Raw genomic sequence first — 19,429 nt, 5'->3', positions numbered from 1 at the left:
TTACGCACATTGTACGCTTGCGCCGCATCTATCTCTCTTCCACTCGACTGTTTATAAAGTGAAGTGAAAAGTTAATGTGGTTTTCATTTCTTATTACAACAACAATTTCGGCAATAAAGGTTAATTATTCTTGCATTTTAAAAATCTGATTACTAGTATAATTTCTATTATTTATTCTTTTATTATTAAAATAAAAATTATTAAATTTTATTCATAAAAGTATGCAATCAAATTCATCAATGTTTTGTTATGACGTTTGTCACGTTAAACTATCGTCCGTAAACCGACTTTACAGACAACCAAATTTTTTTTATGGGCGTGACTGCCGATGGGAACTTTAATTCTCGCTTATTCATCGGACGTAGTCGAGCATCATTTCCGCAAGATTTTTTTTTGCGTGTTTCGATACGGCGCGGCGTCGCTTCTGCTGTGACGCAACTCCCGAGGCGGCGATCGTGCAAGTCTCCAGGCCTGACAACTCTGCAGTTGGCAGGCCTGCGCGCCAGCGAGTAGCCGGCAGCACTCTAGCGAGACGCGTAATGAACCCAGACTCAACCGCCGCTGCTTCCAGAAGCCACCAGCACTTTCCACAGCTCCGTTCATTCACTTTTACCGTTTTACGTCTATATATTTTTGAAGTGAAACTTCTAATGAGACTTCCAACAAGGTTGCGTTAAACGTTTAACGCTACCATCTTTGAATATATATACTGTATAGAAGTCGCGAGTGGATAGGATTTACTCTACGTTTTTCAGAAGCGTATGATGAGCAGCTTGGGAACATGGTATCATCTTTGAATATATATACTGTATAGAAGTCGCGAGTGGATAGGATTTACTCTACGTTTTTCAGAAGCGTATAATGAGCAGCTTGGGAACTTCACCGCTGCAGTGCGCTGCCGTAACGCCCTGTATCGTCTTAGTTGTTATTTACACGTTAGAGCGCAGCGCTGTCGCCCGCTGTCATTCCCCGCACCCCTCAGTATTATCTTTGAATATATATACTGTATAGAAGTCGCGAGTGGATAGGATTTACTCTACGTTTTTCAGAAGCGTATGATGAGCAGCTTGGGAACTTCACCGCTGCAGTGCGCTGCCGTAACGCCCTGTATCGTCTTAGTTGTTATTTACACGTTAGAGCGCAGCGCTGTCGCCCGCTGTCATTCCCCGCACCCCTCAGTATCATCTTTGAATATATATACTGTATAGAAGTCGCGAGTGGATAGGATTTACTCTACGTTTTTCAGAAGCGTATGATGAGCAGCTTGGGAACTTCACCGCTGCAGTGCGCTGCCGTAACGCCCTGTATCGTCTTAGTTGTTATTTACACGTTAGAGCGCAGCGCTGTCGCCCGCTGTCATTCCCCGCACCCCTCAGTATCATCTTTGAATATATATACTGTATAGAAGTCGCGAGTGGATAGGATTTACTCTACGTTTTTCAGAAGCGTATGATGAGCAGCTTGGGAACTTCACCGCTGCAGTGCGCTGCCGTAACGCCCTGTATCGTCTTAGTTGTTATTTACACGTTAGGGCGCAGCACTGTCGCCCGCTGTCATTCCCCGCACCACTCATCCATCATTCACTGCAGCTCAAGGTCGTTCAACAGGAGGGGGAAGGGGTGTTTGAAGAGTTCGACACTTGTCCGCTAGGGACCACCACAAGTCGATGCCCTAGAGATGGTGGCGATTGCAGCGGTGAATTAACCAACTACCTCAAAACCGTATTAGAAATTTTAGCGCTGGCGACTTCTATACAGTATATATATTCAAAGCTACCATGGAGGGGGTATGAAAGCACTGTTGCGTTAAACGTTCAATGCTCCTGGGGAGGGGGAATAGAAAGAGACAGAGCGAGAGTGAATGCGTGGCACTCGAACGCATGCGCGTAGTAAACCTGTTACAGGCCAGCGCGAGCGTTAGCAACGAGTAGCGTCCAATATTCCAAGCCCATGCGCGTGGTATTCTTGCTGTGCAGCGAAGTAAACAGTGTGAGCATCGTAACATTAGCTGAAATACGTACTTGTTCTATTTTAGTTTATAATATTCATTATTTCATTTACTTTTTTTTTTTTTTTTTTAGTTTGATTTGATAAAATATGATTTCACTAAAAATCAATTTCTACCCCTTCCTATTTTCATTTCCACATTACTACTAAGTTTCACTTCATCCGCGCGGATGGACTCCACGCACTATTTTTTTAAAGTGAAAACTTCTATAGGAAGGTTTGGATAGGGAGTAAATTCATGTAAGTCGTCATCGACATGGTCACGTGACGTTAACGATAACACTATATATGTTCCTATTAGTATAACTTATTGCGCTTTTAAATCTTACGTATACGTTTACTGTGCAGTAAAAAGTGAGTATAAAATATATTAATATTCTCATATAGAGTCCTATACTACATGTACAATATTATTTTATATCTTTGTGGTCGACTTGGTTAATAAAATTACTACTACTACTACTACTACTACTATATATAGTTTGAATAACGAAGAAAACTGAGTCTTTGTAGGAATATAACCTAAAAATTAAGAACATCATTATTTATTTTTTTAATACCTACAATTACTATGCAATGCGTATTTTATAGTAATTTAGGAGTTATTTTACCAACGTGATAAAACAAATTTGTTGTGTGATATTTTTTCGTAAAAATTGCGGAAATGTCTCTGATTTTTATCAAAACACATTTTCTTATGTTACACAATTATATTTCACAATGTTAGTACCGGTACTTCTTATTTCAAATTATATTTGTATTTTCTTAATTATATTTTTAATGTTAATAATAGTTACTTCTATATAAACCATTAATTGAATTTTTTAAATCAAGACTTAGATTTGACTATGTCCAAAATAGAAAACTTAGTACTACAAAAAAAAATGAAACGACTGTTTGTTTATAGTTTTAAGTTTTCACTTCTGTCGGCAGTCCTCGTGACTGCTTTGATTTTTTTTTTTTTTTTTTTTTAAAGCGTAACATCTCAGCCCTCGGTGTACGGCATTTGGTGGGAGTAACTTCGTGAATGAAACGGAAGTCGCCTGAAACGGAAATGTGTAACCACAATGCTGCCATCTGTGGCGGATAGCACAAACTAAAAGATCACAAAGCCAAAGGGAAAACTACGAGTTACCTATGCACGTCGATTTTCCCCTAAAGGGGAGGCCTACAAACAAATAATTTGAAAAACTTTAATTGTGTATTACACCAGAAGAGTTTTATTTAGAAATAAAATAGCGTTTTGAAGGAAGGATCCCACGCGCCAAATTAAATGATTTAATTTTTTAATTACTATCAAGATATATTCGTGTAAATTTATTGCGTTAGCACTCTTGCATATGCTTTTGGCTCACAGATTAACTACTGAAGCTTTATTACTACTTGTGTCTAGCAGCTGACAACTGTGCCGCATATTCGGCTTCATTCGGGAATTCACGCCGTTGCTCGTGAGTGTGACAGTGCATGAACGACACAACAACCACAACAATTTTTTGTGCGCTCACACTTTCAGTTACCGTGTTCAAATAAACTGCCTTTAAATTATAAGATGTCATTCTTAAAATTAGCAAGAAGAAATTTAAAGAATTATTCAGTAGGTTAGCTACGTTATAAATAGTTTAAAACATTGTGGATGGTTGGTTATATTAGGCAAGTATAGCTACATTAAAAATACTGTAAAATCATTTTATGGTTGCTTAGCAAATAACTTTTTAATATGTAGCTATCCAGCGCTAGGAAACCGTTTACATGATTTCACAGTATCTTTAATGTAGCTATCCTAACCAAATCAACCGTCCACAATGTTTTAAAGTATTTATAATGTAGCTATCCTAACCAAATCAACCGTCCACAATGTTTTAAAGTATTTATAATGTAGCTAACCTAACCTAATTGGCCATTGGTTATCATGGTTTGTCCATCCTTCCGCGCCGTCTTTTTTCGTCAGAAGTGTCGGGTGTGCCGGGCATACCCGAGGCTAGCCGAAGATGCGGCACAGTTGTCAGCGGCTAGACACAAGTTTTATTACTGAACTGTGCAAGGTGGAGTGGTGGTGGGTCGCTCCACTCGTCACTGGGTGGCGTGACAGCCGTGACGTCACCGGCGGCATGACAGCCGTGACGTCACCGGTGGCGTGACAGCCGTGACGTCACTGCTTGCCGAGGCAGGATGATCCCGCCGTGGTCTGCCACTGCCTTCCGCGGGATCAACAAGGTCGAGTAAGTCAACATGCGTGAATTGTTTTCGCTATTTGATAAAATATTTGTTTTAATGTGTTTGAGCAAATTTGAAACGAAACATAATACCCAAGAACGTTATCGACACAAATTTACAGGAAAAGTACGTACTCCAATAATAGCAATTAAAAGGAAATAACTAAATGGAGGACCTTCATTGAACAGTCTCTGAAAACTGTACTATCATAAACACAAGTAAAAATAACAAAGGTGGGTGTGTGTACTTACGCAAGCGAGTTAGAAGTTATACTTACTTTGTATGATAAAAAAAAACTTTAATCCTGCATGCAAACAATTTATATAAAATAATAAAAGGACTGGAGTGATATTATAAATACGGTTCTTAAGTATAAATTCAATCAAATCAAAAATATAAATACTCCGTATTCAATATTAATACAAAAACAAGATTAAAACCAATTAATTAAATAATAGAGATAAAGTTTAAATAATAATTAAATCAATAAGTATGCTCAAATTTGAGTCTAATATATTAATTTTATTTATTAACTTATAACAATTAATTTAAAATGCATTTAAATTTTTCATAAGGGAACAAACATTTATTTAAATACACATGAAAAAGTTTATAAACACAATTATATCACTAATATTCAGCAAACATACATATGTTTTATTTATATGAACCATTATAGTATGTGTGTGTAAAGTATATGATTTAAAGGCAAATATATAATTATTAATTATGTAGCCTTTCTTTTTTTTTTTTTTCAATTTGTCATTGAAGTTAATTACATTTTTGTTGCATGCACGCACGAAAAAGTGTCCCATTTTATATTGCTCTTTGCTAACCTGAACCTCCTAGCATTTTTCTCTCTCACAACGCGGCTGAAGGAGTACAAGTTGAAGGCCAGCTACGGGCCCGGGATGCGGTACAATCCTGGAGCTGTGTGACGGCTGCGCAGAGCAGCGCTGTGAGGCCTCGCTCGCGCACGCAGACATCGCCCCAAGGCCGCGGCGTCTCCCTGCGCTGGGCCCGTGGCCGACACACGACACGACACGACACGACACGGTGCAGCGCTATCTCCGGCGCGGATCTGCTGATAACATCGCTCAGACCACGCCCCCCCTAGCCGGCAACTGTCGTCAAGGCGCACTTCACCGTGCGTCGAGTTAGTCTGATAAGAACCCTCCTCCCCCCCCCCCCCCCCAGCCAACGATACTTGGGCGAACATACCGTGCGCAGAGCTTCAGAAAAAAATGAACCCATTTGCAAACTCCAATACATTCGATTGTTACCGGATAAAATTGTTTTTAATTGTTTTTTATAAGAGTTAAAACTGGCTACAAGGTGTGTTTTCCAAGTATTGTTTTTTTAGACATGAAACAACCGGGGGCAGATTCTTCAGTGAGAGCACTTAAGAGACTTGCATTACACCTTTTAGCTTCATTTCTACGCCGTATGATGTTACGGTTCACATTTCATGGTTGTCCAGTGCGAGGCGAGACTGCGCGCATCCGCCAGCGTCAAACAACACAAACACGCCACCGCCAAGATTTCCGAGGGATTCAGAAAACTTGTCTATCGAGTAATCGAGTGCCGGTGGTCATCAATTTGCCATTCCGGGTGTTGGGAACAAACCCCTGTGGCTAGCACCTATTGTTTTTTTTTTTTTTTTTTACACTATTTGCTGTATGTTTAATCACTTTCCTTTTGACGTGACGTCTAATAAATCGATGAACGCCGGCTGCACGCACGAAAAAGTGTCCCACTACGGATGTCCCATTACGGATGTGTCCTGTTCGCTCATTGTACGCATGCGTGGCATCTCTCTTCCACTCGATTGGAACAACCATCGATTTGACTTTACAACCATATTTTCGTCGTTTGAATTATTAATATTATGTAATTTAACGATCGTCCACCGATTTTCAGCACAATCGGTACGGTTATTTAAAAGTAATGTTGAAAATTCAAATACGTTTTGAACCAACAATGGTGTTTTACAGTTACAAATAATAATTCAAATTACACCCGGGATCTTTTGCACAATGTTTTAAAAAATGTTGTAACACATTATAAACAAGTTTGGTGTATTTTGGATGCGTATTTGTTATAAAATCGTGTTATAAAAACGAAATAATATTATTCCCCTACCGTGAACAAAATTTTTATAACTATGTATATAACATCTGAAACTATTATTTTTGAAGTATGGGCTCGTGGCCGTACGGTCAGCATCGTTATATTCCAATCCAAACGTCGGTTCGAATCCCGACAACTGCGAAAAAATTTTTTTGTACTTGTAAAAATAAATACGGCGCACGCAACATTTTAAAAATAATAAATATATTTGAATTAATGAATGCAAATAAAAGTAAATTTATTAATTAAATTGTACGTTTCATTTCACTCCTTTGTATCCAACAAAATAGTGATAATTCAATAAAAATGATTCAATTTTATTCATAAAAGTATACAGAGGTAGATTTTATTATACAAAAGATAGAAAAATTTAAAAAAAAATTTCTTCCTCAAAGAATATAATATTTTTAATGCCTAAATGGTTTGGTTGCAAAAACCTATCACGGCTCAGTCTCAGGCCGAATATGATATTTCCTTTTCTTCTGGATCAATCATTTCATCAATGTTTTGTTATGACGTTGTCACGTTAAACTATCGTCCGTAAACCGACTTTACAGAGAGCTAATTTTTTTTTATGTATGTCTATGATTAATTTATTTTTGATTACTTTAAATTAGTTATGGTTGAATCTTTTGTAATAGTTAATATTTGAACATTAAGTTAAAATTTTAATATGTTCTCTTAATATTTAGTCAACATCCGCTTACATCATGATTAATTTTTAATATACCACTATTTTATGTGATTGCAGAAAAGTGGTTAAGTGTAAGAAAAGGCGTACCGCCTTAACTTCGCCACCAATAGACGATAGATAAATAAATAAATACATAAATAAATATCCGCACGAGAGAGACCCGTGGGCTCCGAACCACGTCAGCGCCGACTCCAGAAGAGCGCAGTGCTCGGTCGAACATGCCGAAAACTACTTAAGCCGCGTTGAGCGATTTTTGGTGGGGGGCAAAACTTATGGGTTCGCGTCACCGACATGCTGTAGTAGCAGTAAGTGAAGTAATTTGACCACGTGAACAAATGACCTAGGTCTGACATCACTGGTAAGTCATAGCTAGGTAATGAATTTTTACGTAATTTTTACATACCACTAAAAAAATGATGTAAGGATAAATGATATATAATGCTGACATCGTACTGATATAATACCAAAATCATTTTCTTACATACATTTGACGTAGAAATGATGCCATACTACACATTTAAAAACAAAGTTTTAAGTTTTCACTTCTGTTGCTCGACGGGTGATTCTGCGATGGTTCGCGATTGCCTTTCGCGGCACGGTTTGCACAAAAACCAATTCATGAACCGGAAAGTAAAAAAAAATTTCCCTCTCCAGCGAAGACCAACTTTAGAAAGTTTTAGAAGCTTTGGACCTGGTGAAGAGCAATTTGAACCACCCTCTTTATTTTTAAGGACAAGATAAACATTCTGTAAACCACATTTTGCAAACACGAGGGCAGCTGATGATTTTTTTTTATTTACAGCATATTAGAGTCTTCTACACCGTAGGTACCCGACAAACTCATGTATGTATGCACATATACACCCGAACAATCGATGCATTTAACACCCGTAAACTTTTGTTGTTTAGCAAAATTATTTTAGTGAATACTACAAACTAACACTAATTATATAGTTTTAAAAATACATACATGATTATTCACGACGAGTTACCACAACTCACACAGCTTATTGCCTTACATACTTTGAAGCTAAATGTGTCATATTAATGTGAGCACTATTCCGAATATTGACGTATGGAGATACAGAGCTCATTGCGTATGGAGATGATGGACATTGTTTACCAAGTGACTGTACAGACCTTTAAGCATGTCGCTGCAGCAATCAAGACATCGGTGTGCAGCATGGCAGAGTGTAGATAAGAAGACGGAGACATTTCAGGACATACTTGGTAAGATAGTAACTCTTAGGTGTGATGCTCACGTGACAACAATGCTGTCTGAATGTATTACTGTATTTTCACCTCCGAATGGGTTACTACTGCATTCGTCGTTTTTTTTCTAATGTTTCGAATCACACTATAAACACTGAAAACAGGACCCACACTAATACGACATATTTTTTGCTCAAAATGATGCAAGTAATAAGCCCAGCTCACCAATCACTCCGTATACTTGTCCATGCTATACATAGTAAAGATCTATATTGTCAAAATGCGTTGCATGGTTTCGTGCAAACATTTTATTTTACGTACTGTTACGATTTACCGCGGGGTTCGTAAAGGATAGCCCAATTAAAGATTTTATCACTAAACAGTTTTATTTATTGCCACTACTTATGTCACTTACAATTGATCTTATAAAATGACAAATAATAAATTGCACTTAAAAATAATGTTGCTTCCCTAGCCACTCGTTTTTACACACCGCACACCTCGCTAGGCCGCACCTCTGGCGCAACTCTCGCCGCAGCACCCCTCGTGGGTCTCCACCGCGGGACTCTGCCGCACTCCGCCGCCGCCGACGCACTTGCCTTCGCCGAGGATCCGCTCGACGCCTAGCTCGGAACTTCGCTCGGAACTCCGCCGCGGGAAAACTCCCGACTTCGCTGAACTGAACTCACTCCCTGCCCTGGAACCTTCGTCCAAGGACTTAGCCACTTTGCCGCGCCCGCGACACTATTGCCCGGAAACTCCGCCGCGGGAAAGCTCCCGCCTGAACTCTCTCTACTCACTCTCCCCAAAGCCGGCGTCCGGGGCACATATATAGGCCCAGAAACCTTCCAGAACTCCCGATCGCGGCCGGGGCCAGTCGCGTCATTCCGCGCCGACGCGACGGCAGAAATCTCTCGAAAACACGTGTCTGCGGCTCGCGTAACTCCGCAGCTGGCAGGTCTCGGATGTCAAACTAACAGCGCCGCGCGGGGGGAGCGGAGGGCTGGAGGGAGGGGAAGCGGCGACCCAGGTGCGCGCTGCACATCTCATGTTACGGCAGCCGCCAGCCAGCTCTGCACCTGCGCGTGACGTGGCCTTGCTCACGTTCGTAACAGTACTATGGCTGTAGTGACAAAAAGCATAACTTAACCCATGTTTTAAATGACTGCATCTAATTAAAGGAAGAATTTTGAGTCATACAGTTGTAGGCGGATGCCTCGGGCGAAGCGATCGCCGATACGAGACATTCTAATCTGTGTTCAAACACAAGAGGCCGAGGTGTTGGCGGTTACGAGAACACTAGTTACTTGATTCCTTCAGCGATGACCAATCAATGATACGAAATTTGAATTGAACCAGTCTTAAAAATATATATAAACACGCGATAGTTAAGTATCATATATATTTTAAAAGTGGAAACAGAATTTGTATGTCAATAGTCTGTACCTAGTACTACACGAATAGAATACCAAAATAAAATTATATCAACGTGTTATGCTGCTTTAGTTGGAAAAAAATTAGTATTCAGTGCTTCAAACACCCAAGGAAATACAAATAAAACATTTTAAGAAAAAATAATAATTAACTTCAAAGTTGTGGTTAGTTATAAAAATACTAGTATAATTTTTAAAGTTATACTTCTTTAGGCGCGTTATGAAAAAAATTATGAGTGAAATTTTAAGATGCGCGCGCATCACTTAACACAAAATTAACAGGTTGTAGCTGCCCACTAAACCGCTCATTAAGTCTCGAAAAAAAGCTACCAAAAATAGAAATAGAAACTCTATTAGTCGCGCATGTTGGCACGCTCGTCGCCTCTGATCACTGTTTTCATATTTATCCACGTGTTTCTAGTTTCTACATTCACAACACGTGTTTTAGTTTCATACTAGTGCGAATTATATATGTGCTAATAAATTATATTCAGTAGTGATTTAAATTGAATATTTTGATTAATATTATTTACTATTCGTAAACATTAGTAAAAAAATTGTGACTTTATACTTTTTCAAGTGCTCCAATATAATTGAGGTTAACTATCCGTATGTATTATTTACTGATATAAATTAAAATATTATTATTTAATATAATTAATACTAAATATAATTAAATTATTAATGCTAATATTTATTATTGGTTATTTAATATTTACAAAATAAAGAAATTTTAATAAAACAATTAATAAAAAAATTGTGAAAAAAATTAAAATCGAACATCAAAATAAAATATATATTTTTAATATTTATTATTAAATTGAATAAATAATAATATTATAAAAATAAATGAACAAAGTGAATGAAAACTATTTGATAAAAATGATAAGTGAATATTAATTTAAGAAAATAATGAATATTTTAAAAATGGAAAACTTAAATTAAATTTTTAATCTGTTATTATTTTATTTATTTTCTTTTAAATATTAAATAATCAATAAATATTTAAAATTAAGATTCTTATAATATTTAGTAAAAATTATGTTATATATTTATTATTCTCTAAATTTTATTTATTTAATTTTTCAAATTTAAACTGAACTTTATTGACTGTGTTGACTATCTTTTTCCAGCCCTTTATTATTTTATTGTAATTAATTATTTGCATGCAATTATAAACTATTTTTAATGATGCCAAAGAAGTATAACTTCTCACGCGCGTACATAAGTACACGCACCCATTATTTTTTATCAAACATCTTCTTTTGTTATGATAAAAAGTAGTTTGCTCTAATATTTCAGCGGCTGTGAGGAATTAGCCCTGGAGTGGCTTCTGTGTGCGAGAAGCCTAAGATGTACATCAAGTTCTGTCCCTGCCCGAACACGCCCGAATATTCACCTGCGTCCAACCTCGGGATTTGTTTTATTTTTGCGCAGGAAAAATGAATTCAAATATTAAAAGTGGTCGGTTAGGTTAGCTACATTAAAACAACTTAAAACACTATGGATGGTTAGTTAGGTTAGAATAGCTACATTAAAATAAACAGAGAAATATAAATATGTATAAATAAAGCCGAGGTTGGCCGAAGGTGAATATTCGGGCGTGTTCGGGCAGGGACAGAACTTGATGGACATCTTAGGGCCGCCACTAAGTGCAGCTCGAGACGGACTGCCCAGCTGTTCCAACTAATGGTTTTGTTTCCCTCCCTGCCAACCAGGGCGCGCGCTCGGGCGATAGTCGCGTGGCACGCGTGGCGAGGGAGAAAGCTCCTCCCCCCCCCCCCCCCCCAGCAGTTAGCGGCGGTCACACTTTCTGGCGGCGCAGTCCACAGATTACGGGACCCGTGCGAGCGAGACATTCTGGTGTTCCTGGCGCGAGGTTTTTAGTTTGGTATATAACTTTATGACGTAAAATTTTTTTGTGTGGTTGTGTACTGTGGTCGAATGTAAGAGAAGGCTTAAAACCTTAAGAGGCAACTCCAGTGTTTCAGGGGCACTACGCAACCCGCGTTAACCTCATAAGATTCAATACCATTTTAATTTTGCTTATAACTTATTAACTAATATAGATTTCGAAATGATGCTTTCTTGATATGTAAGACAAAGATGCTCTTATCAAAGCCTCTTTCTTCAAAAACGTGCATAAATTATGGTTCAAACCTAGACAATACACTTATGCATATTAGTAAAGATTAGTATAAAACCATAATTTATGCACGTTTTTGAAGAAAGGGGCTTTGATAAGAGCATCCTTGTCTTACATATCAAGCAAGCATTTCGAAATCTATATTAGTTAATTAGTTATAAGCAAAATGAAAATAGCATTGAATCTTAGGAGGTTAACGCGGGTTGCGTAGTGCCCCTGAAACACTGGAGTGGCCTCTTAACTTCGCTATGTCAATAAATAAATAACAGCTCAAGTTCCTCCCACTGCAGTTACGCCGTGCAAAAATGTTTACTACTATTTTACAAAGCAAATCTTTGGAAACCCAGTTGCCGACGATAACACTTGTGCAACTGCAACACAGAACTTTGTAAAATTACGAATGGGACAAAGCTTGTAGCTTTACAAGTGATACCGCCGCTGGCAACTGGGTTTCCAAGGGCTTTCCTTGTAAAATAACAACAAAATAAATGTGTGTATCTAGAATGTAGTTATCTATGCAACGGGACAAATTCCCAGGCCCGCGAACCCAGTTCCCAGACGAGTTCGCCTGGGCGTCTCGCGACGCAGAGAAATATCAAGTGTGTTAATTAAGGAGTAGCCGTGGAGCAGTCAGGGTTTCCCGTGTGAACAAACCCGGCGCGGGGATCCGAACCAGCGACCTGGCCGCGTGCCACGGCACGGGACAAGGCCTTGGCGTCGCGGTGACACCGAGGTCACTGCAGACGTGGGGCGCAGACTCGCGTGACTGCCCCCCCCCCCCCCCCCCACACACACACACACGGTGTGGGGAGCTCCAAGACACACCACGCCATCTGAAACCTGCTCCCGCCACACCGTCGCTTGTGTCTGTTTTGGAAAACTATTGTGTTTGTTTCGTCTTTTCGTTTTGTCGTGTTTTTGTCTCGTTTCAACTGTTGTGCTGGATTTTTTTGGGTTCAATATTTTTGTGCTGTCATCATTTGTGGGGGTTTTTTCGTTCTGTTAGTCCATTTTTGTTTTGTTTTTCTTTGTTTGTTGACCATATTCCTGTTATGGAATTATATTTGGTGTTTATATCCTGTTAACAACAGCAATTTTTTGTTTAATTTGTGCATTTGTCTTTTGGTTTTTTTTTTTGTATTTTTCTTCTACAGACATGCATGTGCTTAGCAATGGCGTATGTCCAAAAGCTTACATCAAGTCATGTACTCCCATTGCACAAATCTTTCAAAGATAACACCAGAGTGGCGTCTGTTTACGGAAAAGCAGTTAAGAATAGGCCTAAGCCGACGGCGGCTAACTAGCTCCGTTCCAGTATTCAGTTTTTCAACTGTACTTTGCAATGCGCCCGTTTCCTTAATTTCACTTTGTTTTTTATTATTATTATTTAAGATATAAATTGATCCATACTGTGTTTTTTAAGTTATATGCAAAATGTTAAATGTAACTATTCGAACCACGCAGTTCGGGGCATAAAGGAACTCCACTGTCACGGGGTTTCCTGTTGGCCTGCGCCCTCTGCCCACTATCACGTGATTAGGCTCCGGGGGCGGGGCCCAGGGTAGGCCATGAGCCCTGGTTGGTGGACCGGGGGCACAGAAGGCCTCCACGAGACATGTCCGGCCTTCGAAGGGTCACGGCACTGTCTAGTATCTGATTTATTTCTGGGGCCTGAGGTGTACAAGCCAGCCCCAGACTTGATGTAAGCTTTTGGACATACGCCATCGGCATCGCTAAGCACTTTTTCTGTAGAAGAAAACTAAAAAAATACCCTAAAGACAAAAACACAAATTAAGCAAAAAATTGCTGTTGTGAACAGGATATAAACACCATATAATATTCCATAACAGGAATATGGTCAACAAACAAAAAAAAATGGACTAAGAGAACGAAAAAAAAAAAAAAAAACCACAAATGATGACAGCACAAAAATATTGAACCCAAAACAATTCAGCACAACAGTTAAAACGAGACAGAAACACGACGAAACAAACACAATAGTTTTCCAAAACAGAAGAGAACGAAGGAAAAAAAAACCCACAAATGATGACAGCACAAAAATATTGAACCCAAAAAAATTCAGCACAACAGTTGAAACGAGACAAAAACACGACAAAACGAAAAGACGAAACAAACACATTAGTTATCCAAAACAGAAAGAAGCGACGTAGCCCCAGGATATTTTACCAGTCTTCCTAGGAGACTATTTAGCCAAATTAAGTGATCGGCCAATTAAAACACTACAAGTATTTTATTCCACTGAACCCCCGCAACCATCATCGTGTTCACCCAGTAGCAGCCGGAGCAAACGACAGCAACAGGCGGAGTTCGTCGTTAACTTTCAGGCGAGTGAAAATGGAAAAAAAGATTTTCAGAATAATTTTTTTAGGCATCAAACACACGGTACAGATTCTTGAAAAGCACTCAGGGTAGTCGCGTTACATCTTTATCTTCGTTTCTCCGCCATGTGAGGTTATGGCTACCGCTCAAATATCATTGTTTGTCTTGTGCACGACGCGAAGACTGCGCGTGAACCATGCCGACCCTGCCGGCCAGACGCAACCCGAGCCAGCGCGGCGGAGCGCGGCCTGTTTCCCCGCCTGTCCGCAGGAGCGCGTGGCGCTGTTACCCGCCTGTCCCGCCAGGGAAGCCTTCATCTCACAGACGAGAGAGCCACACCCGGAGTTCCTGCTCGCTTTTTTTGAAGTTATACTTCTAATGCGACTTCCAACAAGGTTGCGTTAAACGTTTAACGCTCCTGGGGAGGGGGAATAGAAAGAGACAGAGCGAGAGTGAATGCTATTGTAAGGAACTAAGTAGAGAGTAAGAAAAAAAATAAAGATCCTGACAGTTTGTAGTGTCGCCATATTTGTTTCAATTTTCAATACCCTTTTTGTATATGACAATTTAAATTGCAGGAAAAAAAAATCATGTTTCATAGCCACACAAATAGTGAGTGTGTGACATTTCTCTATGTCCACGAGGTCTCGCCGCGTCAATTTTCTCCTTGGGGCGAACCCGTCCGCTTGATTAAATAAACAGATTTTATCGTTGAATGATTTCATGATTTATTTCATGAATATCTGCTCTCATAAAAAAGTTAGTTTTATAGACATTCAATAGGTCTCTCTCTCTCTCTCTCTCTCTCTCTCTCTCTGAAAATAAATCCATGAATCGTTACAAATTTATTTCCTTTATTTTTTTAGTTTGATTTGATACAATATGATTTCACTAAAAATCAATTTCTACCCCTTCCTATTTTCATTTCCACATTACGAAGTTTCACTTATTCCGCGCGGAGGGACTCCACGCACTATTTTTGCATGCAATTTAAAACTATTTTTTAATGATGCCAAAGAAGTATAACTTCTCACGCGCGTACCTAAGTACACGCACCCATTTTTTTCCGTACCACAACAGGTGTATTTATTTGGGATGTAGCTTACTCATACGTCATACGCCGTTCTATCTCATTGTATAAACCGGTGTGGCATTACATTTTGCGGTCGATTAGGATAGGTTAGCTACATTATAAATACTTTAAAAACATCGTGGACGGTAAGTATAGCTACATTAAAAATACTGTAAAATCATTTTATGGTTGCTTAGCAAATAAGTTTTTAATATGTAGCTATCCAACGCTAGGAAACTGTTTACATGATTTTACAGTTTCTTTAATATTGCTATCCTAACCAAATCAGGCGCCCACAATGTTTTAAAGTATTTATAATGTAGCTAACCTAACCCAATTGACCATTAGTTATCATGAGTTGTCCAAAATAAACATTCACGGACACACGGCAAACGAAAAATATGGCGGCGTACAAATAAATACCGTTGCCTTGTTTATGGTCTTTCCTTTTATCAACACCGCCATATTTATTTACAATGAACAAAAAAAGAACGAAGATGCACGATCGGAGGTTTGGCTGTCTCGTGGGCCGCGAGCTCCAAGGAGGTGCTGACAGTGCAGCTGACAGCGGTGTGATCTCCTTGGCGCATTGTGCACAGTACAAGAACAGGTTTTTTTTAATTTAAAAAGAAAAAAGGGGGGGGGGGGTTTGTCTGTAAAGTCGGTTTACGAACGATAATTTTACGTGATAACGTCATAAGAAAACATTGATGAAAAATTGCATACTTTTTTAATTTTCAAATATTATTTACAGTTTTTGCAAATTTAATTTAAATAATTTGTTTAAATATAATCACGAACAATTGGTTAAAAAGCCCGCCTTAACCTGTTTGATATTATAGAAGATTTTCTCGCACGGTGGTTGGGCGGTTCTTGCACGCACGGCTCAGGCGGAACGTGACAATTTTTCGTGCCATGCAGCCGGCTTTCATCGATTTATAAGACGTTATCACGTCAAAAAATCAAGTTTGAGCTGGATACGCATTTTGCGTTAAATTGCAGCCTCTACTGGTTAGCGGAAATGATGTACAATCTATTTCCATAAGCAAAAGATGACAACTTGTAGAGCCACGGAGACTTGACAGTTCTAATTAATCCGAGATGGGTCGTTAAGATTGAACATAAGTTATTTCTTTCGGTTGGAAGGAGTGGTGTATCTGGAACAGGTACAAATGTTTACAGCTTTCATTGCGTTTTATTTACTTTTTTCTTGGTTGTGTCTCAACGGTAATGTAAATACGCATGGCCGTGTTTAAGTTGAGATGTTTCTGACCAAGTAAGACTTAAGACCCAGTAGCCCCTGGAATTAAGAAGCACCTCATTTCGAAAAGCGTTGACTGTATATCGGGGTTTATGTCACAACTATGTGTTATGGAAAACGTTCTGTGTGTTTTGAGAGTTAGTTTTCTGTTCATTGCATGCATGTTGACCCAAATATGGGCAGAACACATGCTGCCTCTCCAGAGTTGAGGTGTCTGTTAACCTCAGGCGCAAACCCCTCTGTCCCCAGTGACGTAGTCAGGACTTTGAGTAGGAAGTCCAGTACATCCAATAATTCATTTTTTGAGTAAGTTTTCTTTATAATGGTTTTATTAAACTAAAATTTTCACACTTAAATATCAGGGAGAAGTAGACTTTTAGAAGTCTAAAGTCTACACATAGAAGTTTAGGTAATGATTTTGCCGGAGAAAAAACTAACCATTCGCTATTGTGGCTTCTATTTAATTGTTTTTAATATTTTCTTAAGTCAATCGTATGGTTGTTTTGTTAAAACAAGTCATAAATTCATTAATTAATTTTATTTAATACACATTTTCAAGTTTGTGTGAAATACAAGCTTACAGATAACACGTGTGCAAAAGCAGCGCGGGTGGAAATATAATTCCTGTCCTTTCTGTGTCTGATGCTGGATTGGGGGAGGAACACGTTATTGTTAGCCCACTAATGATTACAATAAGCCGCCTTTCACATTAATTTCTCTGTAACCCATTATGTAGCTAAGATGCTATAAATTTCTTATTCCGTCCTCACTCTTTTCTTTTATAATCTGAAAAGGGAGGAGACCGGACCCCACAGCCCCCACTCCCCTGGGTTCGTTAGGATGATGCGTCGAGCTCTTGAGTCAACACACTCAGCTCTATACACAATCTCCCCCCCCCCCCCCCCCCCCCCCACACGGAGGCAGATGACGATCAACCCGTCACGAACCACGTCAACTCGGACTCCACGACTAACATCAACTCGCAGCTTTATTTTTTTTTTTTACGTGACGTCTAATAAATCGATGAACGCCGGCTGCACGCACAAAAAATGATGACTCATTGTCCCGTTACGCTCATTGTACGCTTGCGCCGCATCTATCTCTCTTCCATTCGATTGGAACAAGCATCGATTTGACTTTTTCGAGGCACATTGAACTTGAAACACTCCCATTCGTTTCCTACTTTTCCTATCATCGTCCTATCCTTAACAGAATAACACAGATTGGAAGAAGTTAAATAGCACACATGTATAAAAGTTATAGTTAAAATAATATGTTCGTTAAAGAAATAAACATATTTGAATTAATGAGTGCAAATAAAAGTAAATTTATCAATTAAATTGTAGATTTCATTTCACTCCTTCTTTGTATCCATACAAAACAGTGATAATTCAATAAAAATGATTCAATTTTATTCATAAAAGTATGCAATCATTTCATCAATGTTTTGTTATGACGTTGTCACGTTAAACTATCGTCCGTAAACCGACTTTACAGACAAATTCTACCCCTTTTTTTACGGTACGGTCGTGTCCGAAATCGCCCGAGTACGTACTCACACAGGGTGACCCAGAACTAAATAACAAGCCGAGAAGAGTTGATACGCAAACATAAAACGGTTCTGAAAAAAAAAGAAATAACAAAAAGTGTAGTTTGTCAGTTGAAGAACTTTTTATTCCGAAATATTTTTTAAAATACTGTGACCAAAATTTTTTTTGTTACCCAATCATTTAACACAACTGTTCACATCAATTAAAAATAACTAAAGCAAATAATTTATTTGTACGACTTATGCGACGAAAAAAATGTCAATCGGGTAGCTGACTATTCATACTTTGAAATAATGTTTCACTCTTGGTTAATTGGTAAAATGAAACTAAGACGTAATTGTGTTCCTCTATTTAACGAAAGAAACAACATTTAAAGCCCTTATTTAACAGGTTTTTTTTTCTTTCATATTTTTACAAATATAGATAATATTCTCTTCAAGAAAAGTATATTGTTCACAATAATCATAACCCACTCTCACTTTTCATTTAATTAAATGTCACAATATGTAGTAGGCTTTGTTTATATCGCGCCAAAGACAAACTGAAAGAAAAGAGTTATTTTGCAAATTGAATAATGGAATAATCTTATCAAATTAGTGTATTGTCATCGGTCCTCGATAAATCTGCAAAGTTTGAATGAAATATGGCCGTTTAAAGTGGGTCAAAATCGCACCCAAAAGAGTCTGTTACATACAAACAAGCAAACAAACAAACATACAGGTGAAGTTAATATAAAGCGTGTAAAAAAGAAATTCTGTTAAGTTAGCACGTTATTTGAAATGATTGCTCGATCCAAACAAATACCTCAGCATAGTATGTTTCTTCACAGGGAGGTGAAAACAGGCACGGACCACGGACTGGAATGAGATCTCGAAACCCGCTGGGCCGACTCGACGTGGATGCAGACGACGGCGCGAGGCGAGAAGTCGATTGCAATTAACGCCTCATTGTCTCAATTGCCGCCGAGAGATGCGTGGGGTCACCACTACACACCACCTCCCATCGACCCCGGACCGCCGCAGCAAAAAAACATTACGTCCCTACAGCGTCGTGCGAGGCCTGTATAAGGCCCGCCTCGTCAGGGGTGTGTGTGTGTCAGCGAGGCGGGATGATAAGCGCGACGCTCGCTGGTGCTTCCAGCGCGGTGTCTCCTCTGGACTGGCGCGCAGTCTTCTCCCAGTGCATTGAGCGGCCGAGAAATGAAGATACAAGGTGTAATGCAAGTCCCTTAAGTGCTTTTAAGAAACTGTATTGGTTGTTTTACGCCTAAAAATTACTCTGAAAACATGCGTTTTAGCCCTTTTAACTCTTCTAAAAATACAGTTCAAAAACTTAATCCGAAATCAAAAGTACTTTTCAGCCCTCAGCGAA

The 19,429-nt window shown here is 38.9% G+C and overlaps 1 protein-coding gene across 3 annotated transcripts in view; it reads right to left on the bottom strand.

Annotated features, from left to right (window-relative positions):
• Positions 1–19,429, bottom strand: part of LOC134528569 (coactosin-like protein) — a 135,865-nt gene that overhangs the window by 77,063 nt on the left and 39,373 nt on the right. Inside the window, exon 1 of one of the 3 annotated variants that reach the window (XM_063362311.1) lies at positions 5,057–5,178. The exons of the other annotated variants lie outside the window; for them this stretch is intronic. The gene's annotated coding sequence lies outside the window, so the exon portion shown is untranslated. Of the gene's footprint in view, positions 1–5,056; positions 5,179–19,429 lie in introns of those variants that run through there. 3 annotated transcript variants of the gene reach the window in all.

This window comes from Bacillus rossius, chromosome 1 (assembly GCF_032445375.1).
Source record: "Bacillus rossius redtenbacheri isolate Brsri chromosome 1, Brsri_v3, whole genome shotgun sequence".
Classification (NCBI taxonomy): Eukaryota; Metazoa; Arthropoda; class Insecta; order Phasmatodea; family Bacillidae; genus Bacillus; species Bacillus rossius.
This window is presented reverse-complemented; position numbering and strand designations above follow the sequence as displayed.